Below are 20,199 nucleotides of genomic sequence, written 5' to 3'. Positions count from 1 at the left end.
GATATAATGAAGTGGAAGTCAGCCGGAGGTGCGGGTTTACAGCAGAACTGGTATTTTTTGAAACAGGCAATTTATATTACTATATAATTTATATTCCATTATAATAAAAATAAAGCAAAATTAAAAAAATAAAAACAAATAAGCAAGCATGGGGAAGCCACTGACGGAGAAGGAAACCGCTGCTGACAGCCGAATAAAATGGGAAAAAGCCTATCAAAAGACTTCTTCCAATAGATTTTTGGAAGGTCATAAATAGCACAGCGTCTACCACAGAAGTCAGAACGGCCTTGTGCTGCTTTCACCAGCCGGTGGGGGGGCGGGGGGGGGGGAGAGAGAGAGAGAGACTCACCACAGGCGCTTCTCGCTGTCCCTGCATTCCAGACGCGGCTCCGCTGCACACACAGCTGAGGCTGGAGGACGCCGGCTCCAGGAGCACTGCCGCCGCTGTCTTCTAAGGGTCCCTGACATGATCGGCAGCAGCAGGTGACGGACTACGGGGGACATGAAGGGAGGGAGCAGCTTACTGTCCCACCGCCTCGTATGGATGATTGGACCAGCGGATCCAGCGCTGGATCCGCTGTCCAATCATTTCTGCCTTGCTGACAGTGATGTCAGCGAGGCACTTCTATAGGTGCCGCTTTGACTATGTTTTTCAATGGGCTTTTACAGCCCACTTCTTGGCCCCACCCCCAGCTCGATCCCCGTTTCCATTATCTACGGGAGGCACTGCTATCAGTGCTGCATTACAGGGAAGTAGACACACTAAATAAACTACAGCTCCCAGTAGCCCTTAGCATGGGAGCATTCTGGCCCTTAGGGCTGCTGGGAGCTGTAGTTTATTGAGTACATCTTCTTCCCTGTAATGCAGCGCGTTGGGACACCGGCGCTAACAATAGTGACTGGCTGCTGTGCGAGTCTCTGGGAGAGCCACTGCCAAAGGGAGGAGAGCAGCTCAGCTGCTGACAGGAGGAGAAGCAGGAAAAACATCACCTGACCCTCCCCCACCCGCAGTACCTCTGGGCCCCATCCGTGGCACCCCCACACTCCCCCTCCTTCACCCACAGTAGCTCCGGACACCCTCCCCCACCCGCAACAACCCCGCACCCACCCCTCCCGCCGCACCACAGCATTCGCCCCTCCACCACCTGGGGCACCCCCAAAACTGCTCCTCCCCCACCCGCAGTGGTTCTGGACCACCACCTGCGGCATCACTGCCCCATCCCCTCCCTTACCTGTGGCACCACCGCAACCGCCCCTCCCACGGCACCCCCGGATCCCATCCGCATCTTCCCCACACCCACCACTCCCCCAACCAAAGCACATACCAGGTGATTCATCAGGCCCTGCGTGCACTGTTCACACCATTGCAAGGGTGTTTGACCCCTTAACCATTGCACGCCCTTTGTCCATGCAATATTTAACCACTCACACATTTATGATTGGAGGGAATACTCCCATATAATAAAAATATTGCATGCCACAAGGGTGTGCAAGGGTTAAGGGGGCGTAGCCCCTTACGATGGTGTGAAGAGCACCCGTAGGGTGCAATGAATCACCTAGTTGTAGATATTGCTCCTATGATTGATTAACCCCTTCTGCCTGGCCATTGGACTGTGGGTGATATCCTGATGAGAGACTGATATTGATCCCTAGTTCCACACAGAAAGATTTCTAGAAACGGGCTTTGAATTGAGAGACTTTTGTCCGAGACAATGTCTTGTGGTAGGCCATGAATACAGAATATGTGTTGATTGAACAGTAAAGCAAGATCCTTAGCATTAGGCACTTTAGACAGGGAAATTAAATGAGCCATTTTACTGAAATGGTCAACTACCACCCAGATGACCGAGCATTTGGAAGATCTTGGTAAATCTACAATAAAATCCATTGACAAATGGGTCCATGGCTTGAGACATAGGAAGTTATTGTCCAGAAGAAAGAACATGAGGAGACTTGTTTTTGGCACTGACATGACAGGCCCTTACAAACTCTTGAATGTCTGCCATGATAGTTGGCCACCATACAGAGCGTGAGAGAAGATGTAAAGTCTTATTATACCCTGGATGTCCTGAAGTCTTTTTGTCATGGAGTTTAGATAACACAGCTGATCTTAGTTTCCCAGGAATGAACAGGAGTCCTGAAGGAGTCTCAGATGGGGCCTGCATCTGTACTGACTGGACTTGAGAGTCAAGACTCACGGTTAGGCCAGAGAGAATACATCCTGGGGTAAGAATCAGCTCCGGACACTTAGAGATTTCATGACTAGACAGAAAACTTTGGGATAAAGCGTCAGCTTTTATGTTTTCAGAGCCGGGTCTATAGGTAATTACAAAATTGAACCTAGCAAATAACAGTGCCCATCTGGCTTGCCAAGAGTTCAATCTTTTAGCAGATTCAAGGTAGACTAAATTTTTGTGGTTTGTGAAAATGTTTATTGTATGCATTGCTCCCTCCAACCAGTGCCTCCATTCTTCCAAAGCACATTTGACTGCTAGGAGCTCTCGATTCCCTACATCATAGTTTATTTCAGCAGGAGAAAATTTCTGAGAAAAAAAGGCACAGGGATGGAGCTTATGACTGACTGGATCCTCTTGTGACAAAATAGCTCCAATGCCTACTTCAGCAGCATCCACTTCTACAATGAAAGGTAGATCTGGATCGGGATGCCAAAGAACAGGAGCAGAGATTAATACTTTTTTAAGGTCCTCGAAGGCCTTTACCACCTGTGGTAGCCAGTAAGCAGGATCTTCACCTTTCTTGGTCAGGCTCATAATTGGAGCAACAATTGAAGAGAATGAATCAATACTGTAAATCTTCTGTAGTAGTTTGCAAAACCAAGGAAACGTTGAGTAGCTTTTAGATTAGAGGGAAAGACCCATTTCACAATTGCCTGAAGTTTCTTATGATCCATAGAAAACCCCTTGGAGGTGATGATGTATCCCAGGAAGGCCACCTTCTCAACCTCAAATTCACATTTTTCCAATTTTGCATACAGATGATTTTCCCTGAGCTTGGTGTGGACCACTTTTACATGAGCTCAGTGTTCTTTAAGTGAGGCGGATTAGATCAGAATATCATCGAGATAGACGACCACAAATCTTCCCAGGAATTCCCGAAGAATATCATTTATGAGATCCTGGAAGACAGAAGGGGCATTGGCGAGTCCAAAATGCATAACCAAGTACTCACATTGGCCCGAGTGGGTATTGAATGCGGTTTACTATTCATCCTCCTGCCAGAACCGAATGAGATTGTATGCTCCTTGTAAATTGATCTTATAAAAAATTGTAGCACTTCTGAGCTGATCAAATAAGACGGAGATCAGAGGCAATGGGTATGAATTTTTGATTGTTATCTTCTTCAGTCCCCTGTAGTCTATGCATGGCTGTAATGAGCTGTCCCTTTTACCAACAAAGAAAAATATGGCTCCTACTGGTGATTTAGAAGGCCTGATGAAGCCTTTTTCTAAACTCTCCCAGATATATTCCTCCATAGCTTTTGTCTGGGGCACAGACAGAGAATAGATGCAGCCTTTTGGGAGTCTAGCTCCAGGTATGAAATTGATTGCACAATCATAAGGATGTTGAGGAGGCAGAGATTTAGCTTGTTGTTTGGAAAAAAACATCCATAAAAGATATGTACTGGGTTGACAACCCTTCAGGAACTGGAAGTGCTGAGTGGACCAGCACGGTCATGCATTTGTTTGCGCATTCTATGCCCCAGGAAACAAGATCTCCTGTACTCTAGTTGAATACTGGATTATGAGTATTTAGCCAAGGCAGGCCCAGAACTACTGGAGTTAGGGGACAATGTACCAGGAAAAAAAGACAACTTTTCACAATGGAACATTCTGACAAAAAACTGGAGGGCTGGAGTCTGGGCACTCAACCGACCAACAATTTTGGAGAGGACTGCCAGTATCCACATACGGAAATTGGTGAGCAAAGAGTCTCCATAGGAATCCCTCTGGCAAGAGCAAATTCCAAGTCCATAAAATTTCCTGCAGCCCGGAGTCAACAAAAGCAGTTACTTCACTTGGTCCAGAAGGGGTTGTTATCCTAACAGGTAACAATAAATAATTATTCAGGGAGATTGAACAGAGACCCAAAAAAAACTCTCCCAATATTTCTCAGGTCTACTAGTTTTCTGCCTTCTGCGGACAAGTGTTCACCAGATGTCCCTTGGTCCCGTAATAGAGACACGGTCCAAAAGTGCAATGTTTCACCTTCTCTTGAGTAGCTAAGCAGAAAGCATCTCCATTTTCCCTGCAACCTCTGGCACCATCCAATGAGGTGTGGGAACCTCTTTCTCCATTCTTCATTCCCGAATGCACCTATCTACTTTGATGGCTAACTCCATGAGTGCATCCAGAGTGGCCGGGGAAGGATATTGGATGAGAAAATTTTTAATTTGTTCTGTTAATTCCAACCGAAACTGACTCCAAATTGCTGGGTCGTTCCAGCCACAGTCATTGGCCCATCTGCAAAATTCAGTGTAATACGCTTCGGTAGAGTTTCTCCCTTGTTTAAGAGAATGAAGATGGGCCTCTGTGGATGCTGTCTGATCTGGATCATCATAGAGAACAACCAAGGCTTTAAAGAAGGAATCCATGGAAAGCGGACTAGGGTGATCTGCTGAAAGGCCAAAGGCCCAAGACTGTGGGTCACCTTGTAACAGCAAAATTATGATCCCTATTCGCTGGGTCTACCTGAAGAGTAAGGCCTGAGTTTGAAATACAGCTTGCAGCTTTCCCAGAAGTTCGCAGACTGTTTATGGTCTCCAGAAAACCTATCTTGGATGTTTAGCTTAGGCTCCCTGGGAATGTATAACAAGACAGTGTGGGTCCTTTGAGTTTCCTCCTGAGTGTCCACACTTAGAGTAAGATCCTGTAGCTACTGGGTCAAACCCTGGATCTGGCCCACCAGAATCTGGGATGGATTTTGTGCTGTATCCATCCGGAGACAAACGACCTATCGAGCTACGGTTTGTGGCTGGTGATACTGTTATGAACTGAGTACCTGGAACTCAGGGGTGTGGGTGGCAACCAGAGAGTTACAGTACTCATGGTGAAGCTGCGGCTAGTATGAATGACCGAAGCTACTCCTACTCTACTCCTGACTCCATTACTCCTCCCAGTGGTCGGTTGGTGCCTGCAGAGCTAGTCTTCTCCTATAGCAGCCGCATTTGAATGGACAAAGTAGGTCGGTCCAGACTCCAATGCCCCCAGATCTTATTGGGTAACAAGGCACCAACTGAGACTGCGAGTGAGTAAGGGGAAAGCTAACTAAAACCTGTAACACTACCAATGGGAGAGAATACAGAAGGTCAATAACAGATTATGTGTGGCGTGGCCGACAGAGTGTTGAAAGCAATGATATTAAATATACAAGGGATTGTGAAAGCAACAATGCTCTAAGATAATATAAGCAAATAAATAAACAGTGAGAGCAACAATGCTCAAATATGTTATACAGAAATGCAGGCAAAGCAATGTTTGTGTGGAAACTCCACAAAAACCTAAACACAAGGCTGGCTGGATCTGGTCAGGTAATCAATCAAGCAAGGTCTCCGGGTCACGGGCACAACACAGACTGACAGGATATCCTATGAGCTGACAGGTTCACACTGAAGTAGGAACTATCATAAGCGATTTGGGAGAGGCCAGTAAGGGAATATAAATGGTTCTGAACCAATCAGTACCCAGTAATTAGATATTATTGAAAGTACACGCAGCTGTGCTGCTGCACGTCCACAAGACACAGCCCGACTAGTTACCCAGCAACCAGGAACACTGCCTGCATCTAGCGTCTCGGTTGCTATGCTCTCTGCGGCTCCCAGTCCCCCCTGTTGTAGTGTTGCTATGTGCAGGGCAGGACCCAGAAGCGCCGGCTGATGGAGGAAGTGCAGCATCCTGGTCGCTTTGCAATGGCCGGCACCTGCCTTCTCCACGGGCCGCGCTGTGGCTGATAAAATAAACCAGCCAGTATTTACCATGCACAGAAACAATATAACACACCCAAATCTAAATCTCTCTGCACGTGTTACATCCACCTTCAATTGCTAACTTTTTGGGTTTGCTAACAAACCTGTATAATGACAGAAGTTGATTGGTTAGAACATTTTCTCTCTTCACATTATGTCTCTCCAAAGGTTGGAAGGTCTACCTTGTTTCTTTTTGCATTTTCAGATCAGAGTCACTGAGAAGGTAAAAGGTATGTCTGGTAATGTCTAACAAAGGTTTTTCTAGCAACTATGATGATGTCTTGCAAAGACTTGGAGAGCATATGCAACATCGATATAAAAAAATGCATTAAGAGAAGTGATATTTTATATGTGGCACTATATGATGGACTGAAACTGAACATCAATTGATAACTAAATTGTTAAACTTAATACATTATAAAAGCAAATACTTTGAGATTTTGGCATGTCTAAACAGGCAATAATTATAATATGGAATTTTTTTTCATCATGATTAATATACTGTTGTATAAGTCTTACTTGTGTTCCCAATACTAAGTGAAATGAAGAAAAAGTAAGTGAAAGTGACTGTCTATCTTAAAACAATAAAATACATAAAAATAAAGATAAAAAAGTTATTCTGCTTCTTTATGAATATCATGTATCAATTTCAATCTAAGGATTATTTGAAATAATTATGGGATTGAATTTCTGTTTGTAATTTTCCATTGTTTAATAAAAACACCATGGATAAAATTCAAGAATACCCCCATTGATGAAATCACAATTTAAACAACTTGTGATGTAGAATCATTTACAAATATAATAAAATGTGGGGATTAAGTCAGTTGAATATTGTATTTCTTAAAATTTATAGTATGACATGTGGAGAATTCTTTGTGGAGCTTCTAAGCTTTGTACTCTCATAACTATTTTGTTTCAATTACCAATTTCTCTCTTAGGTCCAAGGTATAGCAATGGGTATGCCCATATATACCTAATATAGCAGGAGCTAGAGAAGGTATCCAAGGATCCAACTGAGGCAGACATTTTAGGTGCACTACATTGGCTTACACTAGGCAGAATAGGCAATGCTTGGAACTGGTGACACACAATAAGAGTTAGAGTGACCTAACAGGATGCCCCCTGTGTAAATAATTGATACATAGTAACATAGTAACATAGTATTAGAGGCTGAAAAAAGGCAAAATGACATTGCGTTCAACCTGTATTATGTATTAATTTGAGTTGACCTATTGATAATCAATAGGTGGTTCATTCTGGCATTGGAAGTACCAGCGGAGGCAGCCATCTAGTATGCACTACATAGGTAACAGTTGAGGTGGATTCCATGATGGAGTCAATGATGTGGCAGAATGGCAAAGCTGTAGGTGGTAGTATCAGCAAAGTGCATTTATAAATACAACAGCATTTGAACAAAAAGAAACACTGTAGTTCTAGATTGATAAGTTGCAAATGTCCGATTGAGCAAATGACATAGAACAGAATGCTAAATCATATGTACAAAACCAATGGGCAGAATAAAGGTGAGTTCAGCAATAGAAAATGTTTAGAAGTTGAGTCCAAATTATAACAATAAACAAAGTTGTTGACAGATCTGAGAAAAAGGCAATTTCTGCCATGAATGGGGTTATTAAACTATCTTCTGCTAAAATGAGCTGGTAATCTTCTCATACTGCAAAATTACTTCACTTCAATTTTTTTTATTGACAGCACAACCATCTCTTCTAGCCCGTGAGTGCACGGTCTTGGAGCTGTACTTGACTCGTCCCTCTCCTTCAAAACACACATCCAGTACCTTATGGATCCCTGCCGTTTCCATCTCAGAATTATGTTCATGATCCGACCGTTTATCATCTGGGGTAATTTATAGTGTACCATCTTCCATTTACTGGTCATCTCAAGACTTGACTACTCTAACCTCTTATCTGGCTTCCCTAGTCTCCAAGCTCTCTTCACTCCAATTTGTCCTTACTGCTGCTACCCAATTCATCTTTCTTTGCACATGTATTTCATCTTGCCTTCCCTCTCATGCAAGCCCTACAATGGCACCCTTCCGAACCCAATTCAAATTCATCACACTCACTTACAGTATAAAGACCTCTTCCAGTCCTTTCATATTAAAATCTCTGACCTCATTTCCTTTCACACTCCCACCCTCCCACTTTGCTCCACAAATGATTGTTGGCTCTCCTCACAACTGATTATTTCCTCCCACTCCTGCTCCAAGATTTTCCCCATGCTGCCTCCTACCACTGGAAATGTCTCCATTTCCCTATCAGAATTTACTCCTCTCTACAAAACTACAAATTAGCTCTCAATACCCACTTCTTTATTAAAGCCATTTAGCTTTCATCCTGACCCTCTGTCCCATGTTCACTGTCTACCCAATTTGTGTCACATCTGCCTGTCTGCCACTCCCCTTTAAACTGTAAGCTCTCATGAGCATGGCCCTCTTTCCTCATGTGCCTTTCCTTCCATCACTTAGATCATCATCTCTTCCCTACTGCCAACAAAAGTGCCAAACCTTTAGGAATCTGCCACCCTGTTGCTAATTTGCGTCTTCAGACTGCTGCTGCACCAATGTTTATTAACAATGTCAATGTTCTGCTATGTTTTATGCTGTAAGTCTCTTTTTGTTCTGTTCATATTGTTTCTCTTTATGTAATATGTAAGATACCATATTAATTAATTATTAAAAATAATAATAATAATAATAATGCCTCTATGTATTTACTAAACAAATACTTCCCATTTTCGAACACTAATTTTTGCAGTTTTCTACAAAAAATTTTCTAAGCTATATAGCTATAAAGTAATAAAAGATCATCTAGACACTGAGCCAGAAGTTTTTGTTATTTGTACTTTTTGTGGGCACATTCGCTTAGCCATTTTACATTTACATGTATTTGTACTTTTATATAAGTGAACGTGCACAAAAGACAAGCATTATTTGTTCACTAGTTGCTTCTTAGAATATTTTTCTAAAACATTTTAGTATGATAACCATTGAGCTCTGTTCATAAAGATTTATCAACACATTTGTATAACTCCTGCAAGTTCCACAAGAATCTAATATTTGTAAAATGCATCGTACAATGCCAGCACAAGCCAGCAATCTCAAGAGCTTTCAACCAGTTACCATTTAATCTAATCCTGAAAGCTAATACCATACTTACCTCAGGCTAGGTGACAGCATAAAATATGTTCACAGTTTAAAGCACTAATGAAACTGACTTAAATGATACATGACTAAAATTAGAAAAAAGTACAAAAGCCTATTGCATTGTTGGTAATATATAATTGTGTTAACATTCTTGCTTTTATTAAAATGTATTTGCAGCTTAGCCCAGGTACAAAGCAGTGTTTTGTTTTGTTTTAAACTGTTTTGCTTTCTTTTAATATCCTTGCCAAGGGATCTTCTAAAGGGCCAGAGAAACTTAATTTTGCAGTTCTACAGTTTTTTGTAGGAGGCACAACTTTGATTATTAAATTTTGCTCTTGGGGATTATAGGTTTCAGCTGCAAGAACAGTCATTTTAATTTTGTTGAATTCATTATCATATCAAATAAAAAAAAATTAGACATTTTTATGCAAAATGTTTATGCTGCCTTTATTTATGTCGTTTAATATGAACAATATAGACCTTATTCATAGTTAGATTCATTCATATTTGTACGCAAACCGGGTGATTTGTATACAAGTCACGTGAGGTTCTGCACATGTGGAGAATTGGTCTTGCAAGCTCTTATGGCAGGGCCGTAACTGCGTGTGTTCCAGCGGTGCCTATTATTTATCCAGGGCTGTAACTAGGTGGCACACAATGCATATGCATATTGTAATGTGTAAAAGGGGACTCTGCCTGCCATAATGTGTAAAAAGGGGACACTCAACCTGCATTAATGTGTAAAAAGGGGACTCTGCCTGCTGTAATGTGTAAAAGGAGGCTCTACCTACCGTAATATGTAAAAGGGGACTCTGCCTGCCATAATGTGTAAAAGGGGACTTTGCCTGCTGTAATGTGTAAAAGGGGACTTTGCCTGTCGTAATGTGTAGAGGACTCTACCTGATGTAAAGTGTAAAAGGGGCTCTACCTGGTGTAGTGGCGCTACTGTGCGGTGTCATTTGAACAATGGAAACTACTGTGTATCGTTATATGAATTGTTATTTTTTGTGGCTACACCTCCTCCCCACATCCCTATATTTTTGGCATGTGTCTTTGGCGCCACACACTGGCCCTATTTTAAATAAGGGGGGCGCTGATGCCATTTCTTGCACACAACAATAAAATGTCTAGTTATGGCATTGTCCCATGGAGTGCCCTGTTTGGGGGTGGGTGGTGCAGAACAGCATTTATACAAATGTGGAGTGTCACCCTGATTGGAAGGCGTCACCAGACCATGATCTGCGTCTTCTAATGTATATTACCTGGCCCTGGTTTAGCTGTTCAGACTGTCATTCAGTGTATTTTCTGATGGTCATTCTGAGCATCTTTGGCGGCTATTCTTAGTAAGTTTAAAATTGCACATGGACTCTGATGGAAGCAGGGTCAGGAGTCCATACAATGCTGCACACTGGATGCCCTTGTAGGAAGAATTGCTTGCATGCCACTCAGCCAAGTCATTTCAACTGATTTGACAGTGGATATCCCCAGATGCATAATTCCTACCAAGTTCTGTTTTAATCCATTACAACAATTAAAAATAGATCTACCATAAAAATATCAAATGCATTAAATGCCACAGCTAAAAAGTTCATATACAGGTTTATAATGGATTAAGTTGGAATTCTAATGATGCTCTTCTTTAGGGACTGAACATTTTTCAAAATAGAATCCATAATATACTGTACCAATCATACAGTATACCTACTGTAGTTCGCGAGAGATCTTGGTTTTGTAGGGAGAATTATTTTCCAACAGAATTGAACAGTGAACCAAATTATAATGTAAACACTTTAGATTTGCCTAAATATGAAAAATTACTGTCCTGAAGAGGACCACTAATTACAATCTCAGAGAATATTTGCAATGATTTGAAAATTGATGTTTGCAAGACATTGCCTCTCAAACTTCATGGAATTCAAGTAATAAATGGATAGAATATGTTATATTCAGATATGTAAATCGAATTAGACACTGACCATATTAGAGTTACAGCTGTAATTACATCTAGAGATGCTTTAGTCCAAAATGAATCCATTTTGAAGCCATAACAATAAAAAAGACTCAGAGTTGGGATTAATCTGCTACTACAAAATAAATAATTGCCCAGAATATATTTTTTTCACATTAACATTGAAAGGATGAAGGGGACAATGATAAGTGATTAACAGCTAAAAAGAGAATTCCAAATCTATAAATCTTTTCAATAATGCTTGCAAGAAAACCTTGGCAGCCATACCTTGTGATCTCTACTTGGATTTTTCCCTTGGTCACCCACATCCACAATTACAGCACTGTAAAAATAGAACAGAAATGAGCCCTAAAATATAGTAGAGTACTTATATTTAGTAAGAAATCACGTTTATATTAATGTTCTGACAGTTGAATTGTAATCTGAGTTTAGTGCAATGATGGGAATGGGTGTCCAGGACACAGAACACCATAGATGGGCAAATTCTATAATTTAAACTTCTTCTAAAAACTTTTTTGAAAATTACTTTGATGAAAAGTCAGAATACACAGACTATGCTGAAAATAAGAATTTTGCATTACTTTTAATCTGCTTTTTGCTTATGATAAAAGATAAAAATAAGGGTCTGTGGTCATACATTTTTTTTACAGGTCCCACATGGCAGAAAAATAGAAGACACACATATATCAGTATAATAAGAAATAAACATATTCTAATTACACACTTCTTAAACAGTTATGCAGTCGACTGCCAATTAATTAAAGCTATAATCACAAGGTAACCTAATAATATATAACGATTACTACAGAGGTAGAAAAGTCTTTAAAAACTGTTAAATATTGTGCATAAAATGAATACTACGCCCTGGTTGCTGACTCAAGATCCAAAAGCGGATTAGGATTGCATAGACATATAAGCACCATGTTTTCCACTTGGATAAGAATTCCAGTAACAGACTGAGCTGGCTTTTGTCCTCTTCACAGGTAAGTAATTGATGTTAATATTATTGGTGCAGCCCTCAGTTCTTACTCCTCAGCGGCAGATCACGGAATGCTGTCTGTAAGTATAAGGTCTATGTCACTGCACTCTGCAGCAATCTTTGGCTAGCACTTTTTCCAGGAAGATTTAACAACAGATCTACCTCTAACCAAGTTCGCATCATATTGGGGCTTTATAATTTTTTTATGATGCTATGAAAAAAGTTTTTGTTACTATTCTAAACTGCTGATGGTCGTATAGCCAGGTTTATGTCTCCCTGAGCTACATAAGTAGCTAGAATGGACTTGCCTGGATATACAAGTTCCAGGATAGAGCAGAAAATTATTCTTGCAATGACTGTAGAACTTCCTGTATCCAGAAATAAAGATGTTCTGGTTCACAAAACTAACGATAAATCATTAACAAATAGATTTGGTGTACTGTAGTTAGACATTTTATTGGAATAGTAATATAAATGATTGGATTCAGGCCTGCTCAATTTTGTAGAAAAGTAAGCGAAGAATACCTGACCAGTGCTGAAGGCGATAAGAAGGATAAACACTGCTGGTTGGAGTTGGACCTGCTCAGTGTTATAGAAAGTGTAAAAAAAAGATCTGGTAAGTGCTGAAAGAGATAACAATGGATAATCACCTGTTGACTGATAAAAACCCAAAAGACTTGGGACTGACAATCTCCTGTCACAATCCTTCGTCACTAAATGCCTATCTAAAGCATTTAAGGAAGTTATAAGATGATCATATTTCTAGAGAGATTGAATTCCACAAACTATCACTCAGTTTTATGGTATATGCAATGAAACTGGGGTATTTAATAAACAAATTAAACAAAGCCCAGAGGAACAGAAATTGGATGTTGGACCAGGAGCATATTAACAGAAGAGGAGTCCCGTGTGCAACCTCCTCTGTACGGGCCCCCTCCTCAGTAGCTGGAGCCCAGAAGCATAGTTGAGTCTGAGTACTAGAGGCGGACAGACTCTATTACACAATTCTCCAGGGAAATGGTATGGTGGACATTTCCCCTGAGATTTCCATATTGCGCATGCGCAAAGCTCTGTGGAAATGGCAACCATGCCATTCACCTGGAGATTTGTAGAGAGATGGGGCTGCTGGCGGAGGACTCTGGAGAGGTGAGTATTGAAAAACTGGGTGTAGAGTGTGTGGTGTGGGCCCCCCTGGACCCCGGGGGTCTGTGTGCACTGCAGCCATTATAGATACGTAGCCACCATCAGGACATATACTGTACACAGAAAAGAGGAAAAAAGACTGTTCTATAGGTTCCTGGAGCTGAAAATGTTTTTAGCACTTGGATTTCCAACCATGCTCCTCAAGGCTCATTAACAATCCAGGTTTTAAGGATAGCCATACTTTAGCACAGGTGACTTAGGGGGACATTTACTAAGCAGTGATAAGAGCAGAGAAGTGAGCCAGTGGAGAAGTTGCCCATGGCGACCAATCAGCACTGACATAACAGTTATAATTTGCATACTATAAAATGATACAGAGCTGCTGATTGGTTGATGGGGCTACTTCTCCACTGGCTCACTTCTCCGCTCTTATCACTGCTTAGTAAATGTCCCCCTAAAAAAGTAACTCAGTTATTTTGATTTATCCATCTGTGCTAAAGCCTGGAATCACAAAAACATGGACTGTCAGTGTGCCTTGTGGACCGAGGTTGGGAATCAATGGTTTAGTGTTTCTATAATGACAGAGAGAGCGCTTACTAATGCTCTTTTAATATTTTGAGGAAGATTCTTTAAATATATAACTTCCTGTAATTGAAATTTGTTCTTATACAATATACATGAATACTATCATGAATATATTTCAACTAAAGCTTCATAATTTTAAAAGAACACAGTCTGATCAGTTTTGCCAACAATGATAAAAAAACAAGCAACTACTTCAAACCTTTGTTATACCTAAAGAAAAGCTAAAGAAAAGTACTGTATGCCGAACAAAAGTAGTCAAAAAGCTAGTAGATAAAAAAAGACACACATTTTATGTAAATATGGAAAAGAATTATGATCATTGAATTCAGCAGACATTGTTATAAATTTTATGTTATGTGAATTGATGACCCATTTCTGCATCACGGCTTTCAGAATTAGCTAAAAAGCATTTAACTTTCAGCCTTTTATTTACAGAGGACTTAAATAATGATACATTTTGCAAAAAGAGGAGATCAGCATGTGGGCCTAATTTCTATTTGTCATGTCTTTTAAATTTTAATTGTAATTAAAACAAAGTGTTTCAAATTTAATGTCAAGAAAGAAAAGTGATTTTCCTCATTATTGTAATTATTAGAGTTTAAAATGAGGTATTAATGGTTAAATCATCTCTGGAATTTACTATAGAAAATTGAATCACTTGCCTTTCCTGTTACAGGAAAGAAAGAATGAGATAACTACAATAATAACATTCAGAAAGCCCTGAAACTTTAATGATAGTAGGAAACTGCAAAAGTATGCTTTTCTTCTGAAATTGGATTTTATTTTAGGACACATTAAGGCCTTAGAAAAACCTTGGTAAACAGCAATTGATGTTAAATGCAATAGCCAACATATTGTGATTACTTTGCAGCAGATCCTGTGAGTTTCCATCTATTTTGCCTTCAAAATCACTGGAACTAATAGGTAGCAGTTTTAAAGGCTACTTACAGTAGAAACTTGCTGGCTATTTACAACGAGAAGCACTCGATATCCCGGCTGTCAATATCCTGGTGCTCTGCATACCGATGCCGAGATCCTGACCACCGGGACACTGATAACTATTCTCCCTCTTGGGGTGTCCACGACACCCCTGGAGGGAGAATAAATAGCGTGGTGCTGGACCCTTTTGTGCTCGCTCTGCAGATGGCATTCCTGTGGTCGGGATCCCGGCACCGTTATGCTGGGCGCCTGGATACCGAGCGCCCGTATATATCGTAGTACATCCATTTTCAACAACTTACTATGACGTGTAACAAATGTAAATCTGACCAATCAAACATTGAATATGGCACCTTAAAAAAAATTATATTCATTGAGTAATTAGCAAAAACTGAACATGGGCAAATTTGACATCACCAGCCCCATCTAATAAGATGGGTTTGGGAATGAGAACAGTTAATTTGCTGTATATTACTATAAATTGGTGAGTTCTATTTGATTATTTACTGATTATTCATCCATGTGTCTTGTATATATGTATATATATATATATATATATATAGAGAGAGAGAGAGAGAGAGAGAGAGAGAGAGAGAGAGAGAGAGAGATCCAAAGAAAGAGGACGGCACTCACAGGATTTATATAGCATGTGTAATTAAAGTAGAAAACTTTTCAGATATGCATCGACGTTTCAGTGTCACAGCACCATCATCAGGATGTACAGATATGGACAAATGTGAAAGATCTGTCGCGTTTGTCCATATCGGTACATCCTGATGACGGTGCTGTGACACCGAAACATCAATGCATATCTGAAAAGTTTTCTGCTTTACAAATCCTGTGAGTGCCGTCCTCTTTCTTTGGATATATGTTTTCACGCTGACACGTGTTTGGACCAGGAGCACAAAGGTATTTTGTTCTGACTATATTGGATGCCGATCTGCTTAGAATTATATATATATATATATATATATATATATATATATGTATAAAAGAGCAAAAATGACAGCACTCAAAACCATAGTAAAGAATGAATAGATGGTGCAAGGCAGTAAAATAACATAGAGGCACTCGCTTTTCCAGCTCATTGGAAAAAGCAAAACAAGCCAGCACTCACGATTTAGATGAAGAAACAAAGATTTATTCCATATCAAGGCGACATGTGTACATACATCCACAGCCCGACAGCTGTTTCAACCGACATAGGTCTTCCTCAGGGGCTACAAGAGCTGCGTGTAGCACAGGGATATAAACATAAATTGGCGCCAAATAAACAAAAACCAACATCCAATGAGAGGAGAGGGAGGCGGAACGAGTCCTGAATGCGGCTCTCCCGTCTCCCCTGCTCCGTTGCGTCATTGCTAATGTAAACAAAGCCGGCACCTTCCCAGGCAACGGCTCTGGTGAGCTGTGCGCAAAGCGGGGGACACCAGCGCAGCCGCATCAAAGCACGTACAGGGGATGGGAACAGGAGAAGGAGATTGCACAATATGTATAAGGGTACAGCAAGACATGGAACGTGACAAACATAAAATTTAAAATAAAAGGTCTAACGCCAAGGAAAAAAACATAACATTAACATAATATATGCATAAGCAAAAAATTTATGTATGTATGCATATATGGAAAGGCAATATACTCCGCTGCAGACCACTGACAAGATAGTGTCAAAACAAACTGTTGCTGTACATAGTCATGTGTAGAGAGTCAAATAGAGCAATATGAATCCTCAACAGCACTGTAAGCGTTAAATGGACCAAATAGTGTAGCCAAGTTATGTGCTAGATAAATATCCACAGAAAAGAAACTACACATTGTTAGCAACAGATGGTGACACAGGTGATGGTAAATGACACGCAACGGTGTCCATGGGCAGAATTATAATGCCCAGCAGAGCATATGTTAAACAGCAGAAAGACCCACTCACACTGTGGTGTGAAAAAACGTCTAAAATGTAACAGGATGATATCACCATAACTGTGGATTGAACACCATAATAAATGTAAGGCAAGAGGAAAAGTAATGAATACTAGTAGCAGGGCCGAAACTAGGATTTTCGTCACCCGGGGCAAGGCAGTAATTTGGCGCCCTACCCCCAAAAAAACTAAGCACAAAACAAAACAAAAAAACACAAAAAAAACCCTATCTGGCTAAAATTATCAGATTATCTAAAATTTGGAAAAAAGGGGATGCTACTGGACAATATTCCCCTATGTGCCTAAAATGCCCTATGTGTTGCATTCCCCACAAGCGTGTTCAACTACATGTTCCACTGTGTGTTCCCATACATTACACTATGGTGGTCATTCCGAGTTGATCGCTAGCTGCATTCTTTCGCTGTGCAGCGATGAGGCAAAAAAACGGCACTTCTGCGCATGTGTATGCGGCGCAATGTGCTTGTGCGATGTGAAAGTGCAAAGAAAGATGTAGTTTCACACAAGGTGCAGCGACGCTTTTCAGTCGCACTGCTGGCCGCAGAGTGATTGATATGAAGTGGGCGTTTCTGGGTGTCAACTGACCGTTTTCAGGGAGTGTTGGAAAAAATGCAGGCGTGCCAGGAAAAACGCAGGCATGGCTGGGCGAACGCAGGGCGTGTTCGTGACGTCAAAACAGGAATGGAACAGTCTGAAGTAATCGCAAGCTAGGAGTAAGTTTGGAGCTACTCTAAAACTGCACAAAATAAATTTGTAGCCGCTCTGCGATGCTTAGCTAACATACACTCCCAGTGGGAGGCCGCATAGCGTTTGCACGGCTGCTAAAAACTGCTAGCGAGCGAACAACTCGGAATGACCACCTATATCATAACACTTCATCACCGCACTATATTCCTCTATCCACTGCACTACATCACTATACTACATATCCTACACGCTGAACTACATCACTACACTACATGCCCCTATGCACCGCACTAGGGTCCTCATTCCAAGTTGTTCGCTCGCTAGCTGATTTTAGCAGCATTGCACACGCTAGGCCGCCGCCCTCTGGGAGTGTATCTTCGCTTAGCAGAATTGCGAACGATAGATTAGCAGAATTGCGAATAGAAAATTCTTAGCAGTTTCTGAGTAGCTTGAGACTTACTCCTACACTGCAATCAGCTCAGCCCGTTTCGTTCCTGGTTTGACATCACAAACATGCCCTGCGTTCGGACAGCCACTCCCCCGTTTCTCCAGACACTCCCGCGTTTTATCCTGGCACGCCTGCGTTTTTCCTCCCAGTAACACCCATTTCCTGTCAATCACACTCCGATCACTTCAACGATGAAAATTCTTCATTCTGCCGTGAGTAAATCTACTAAGTTTTGAGCTAAAATACTTAGTGCATGCACATTGCGTACCATGCACATTTTCGCATTAATTGCTCCATTGAGAAAATCGGCAACGAGTGAACAACTCGGAATGACCCCCTACATACCCTATATGCTACATTACAGCACTACACTACATCCCCTTATATGCTACACCACATCAGTGCACTACATGCCCCTATATACTGCAATACATTACTACACTACATAACCTATATGGTACACTGCATCACTGTACTACACCCTCCTATAAGCTACACCAAATCTCACATCTGGGAGGCAAAGTGGAGGTTGATACTGCTAACACAGTGCGCTTCTACAGCTTGTACGGTGCACCGCACGCTAGTCGCGGGACTGCACGGCAAAGAAGAGCGTTTAAGACAGAAGCTGACATAGGAGAGTTCACAGGTACTGGAGCTCACCCGCACAGCATCGGAGCCAGCTGCGGGCATACAGGTGGGTCAGATACATTGCCCTGGGAGCTGTCTACTGTCTCACTGGAGCAGCACAGCACTGCCGGTAAAAAAAAACCTAAAAAATTCTGCTCCTCTGTAACCCCTTGGCACCCCCTCAAATCCTGCACCCGGGGCGCATGCCCCCTTAGCCCCCCCTAGTTACGGCCCTGCTAGTAGAGCCCTGGTGCCCATATGTATCGAATGGATCGAATGTGGTACAATGAAAAGTCAGAGTGGTGCGATGATACAATCTATGGAGGATGATTAAATACAAAGGGAAAGGAAGTAGGGGTGAAGGAATATAAAGTAGATTGAAGTAACTAAAGACTGCCCGTTAGGTAGCCCGAAGCCATGTGCAGCTAAGTGATAAAAGTACAGCACCCAGTATTCCCAGGCCGGCTCCAAAACTGGTACTGACTGGGCCCAACACTGCTTAGTTTCCAAGATCAGACGGAATTGGACGTCGTCCAGTGTGGTATGGCTGTAGAGATCACTGAAATTCCAAATCAAAGTCCAGCAAGGTGCTACCCGTTGTAGGGCCATGCTAATAGTGATGGCAATGAATGGTATGAAAAAGGTGCTGAAGCAGCAAGGTCACTCCCTCAACCCATATAGTATCAAAGGTAAGTAACCACATCAAAACATCATAAACTGAACAGTGCACAATAACTGACACACGGTGGTGTCAAGGGGCTCAAGGAAGAAATCAGCAGGTAAAAAGACATATGGGGTCATTCCGAGTTGTTCGCTTGCTAGCAGATTTTAGCAGCATTGCATACGCTAGGCCGCCGCCCTCTGGGAGTGTATCTTAGCATAGCAGAATTGCGAATGAAAGATTAGCAGAATTGCGAATAGAAAATTCTTAGCAGTTTCTGAGTAGCTCGAGACTTACTCCTACACTGCGATCAGCTCAGCCGATTTCGTTCCTGGTTTGACGTCACAAACACGCCCTACGTTCGGCCAGCCACTCCCCCGTTTCTCCAGACACTCCCGCATTTTTCCCTGACACGCCTGCGTTTTTTAGCCAACGCCGGGAAAACGCTAAGTTGCCGCCCAGAAACGCCCCTTTCCTGTCAATCATTTACCGAACACCAGTGCGACTGAAAAGCGCCGCAGACGCTACAGCAAAACAGCTAAGTTTATAGTAAAATAACTAAGCGCATGCGCTCTGTGTACCATGCGCAGTAAGCGACTAATCGCAGTATAGCGAAGATCGGCAACGAGCGAACAACTCGGAATGACCCCCATAGTACTGGACACACGGTGGTGTCTAAAGAAATGAAACCAAAAAACAATGGCTGAATCGCTTCACAAGAAATAACCCAACCGAAAGTCTTCATTAAGGCCATTAGGAGTCAGAGTGTGTAATCTATGAATCCACTGAAGTTCTCTTTGTAGCAACAGTCTGTCACGATCACCTCCCCGCTGCAGCGGTGGTATCTGGTCTATGATGCAACATTTGAGTTGATTGACCGTATGTTGTGACTCTTTGAAGTGTCTTGCAACTGGTAAATTAGTAAAGTCTCTCGTGGCATCTGTGGATGTAAGGCATTTCTTAATAGAAGAGCGGTGTTGGCTAAGTCGTTCCTTAAGCATTCTGCTAGTCTTGCCAACATACAGTCGATTGCATGGACATTTAAGTACATAGACAACAAAGCGGGTGTAGCAATCCAG

At 41.7% G+C, this 20,199-nt stretch overlaps 1 pseudogene; it reads right to left on the bottom strand.

Annotated features, from left to right (window-relative positions):
* Window positions 1-18,894: 18,894 nt before the first annotated feature.
* Window positions 18,895-19,014, bottom strand: LOC134898409 (5S ribosomal RNA; annotated as a pseudogene).
* Window positions 19,015-20,199: the final 1,185 nt, after the last annotated feature.

This window comes from Pseudophryne corroboree, chromosome 3, assembly GCF_028390025.1.
Source record: "Pseudophryne corroboree isolate aPseCor3 chromosome 3, aPseCor3.hap2, whole genome shotgun sequence".
Lineage (NCBI taxonomy): Eukaryota > Metazoa > Chordata > Amphibia > Anura > Myobatrachidae > Pseudophryne > Pseudophryne corroboree.
This window is presented reverse-complemented; position numbering and strand designations above follow the sequence as displayed.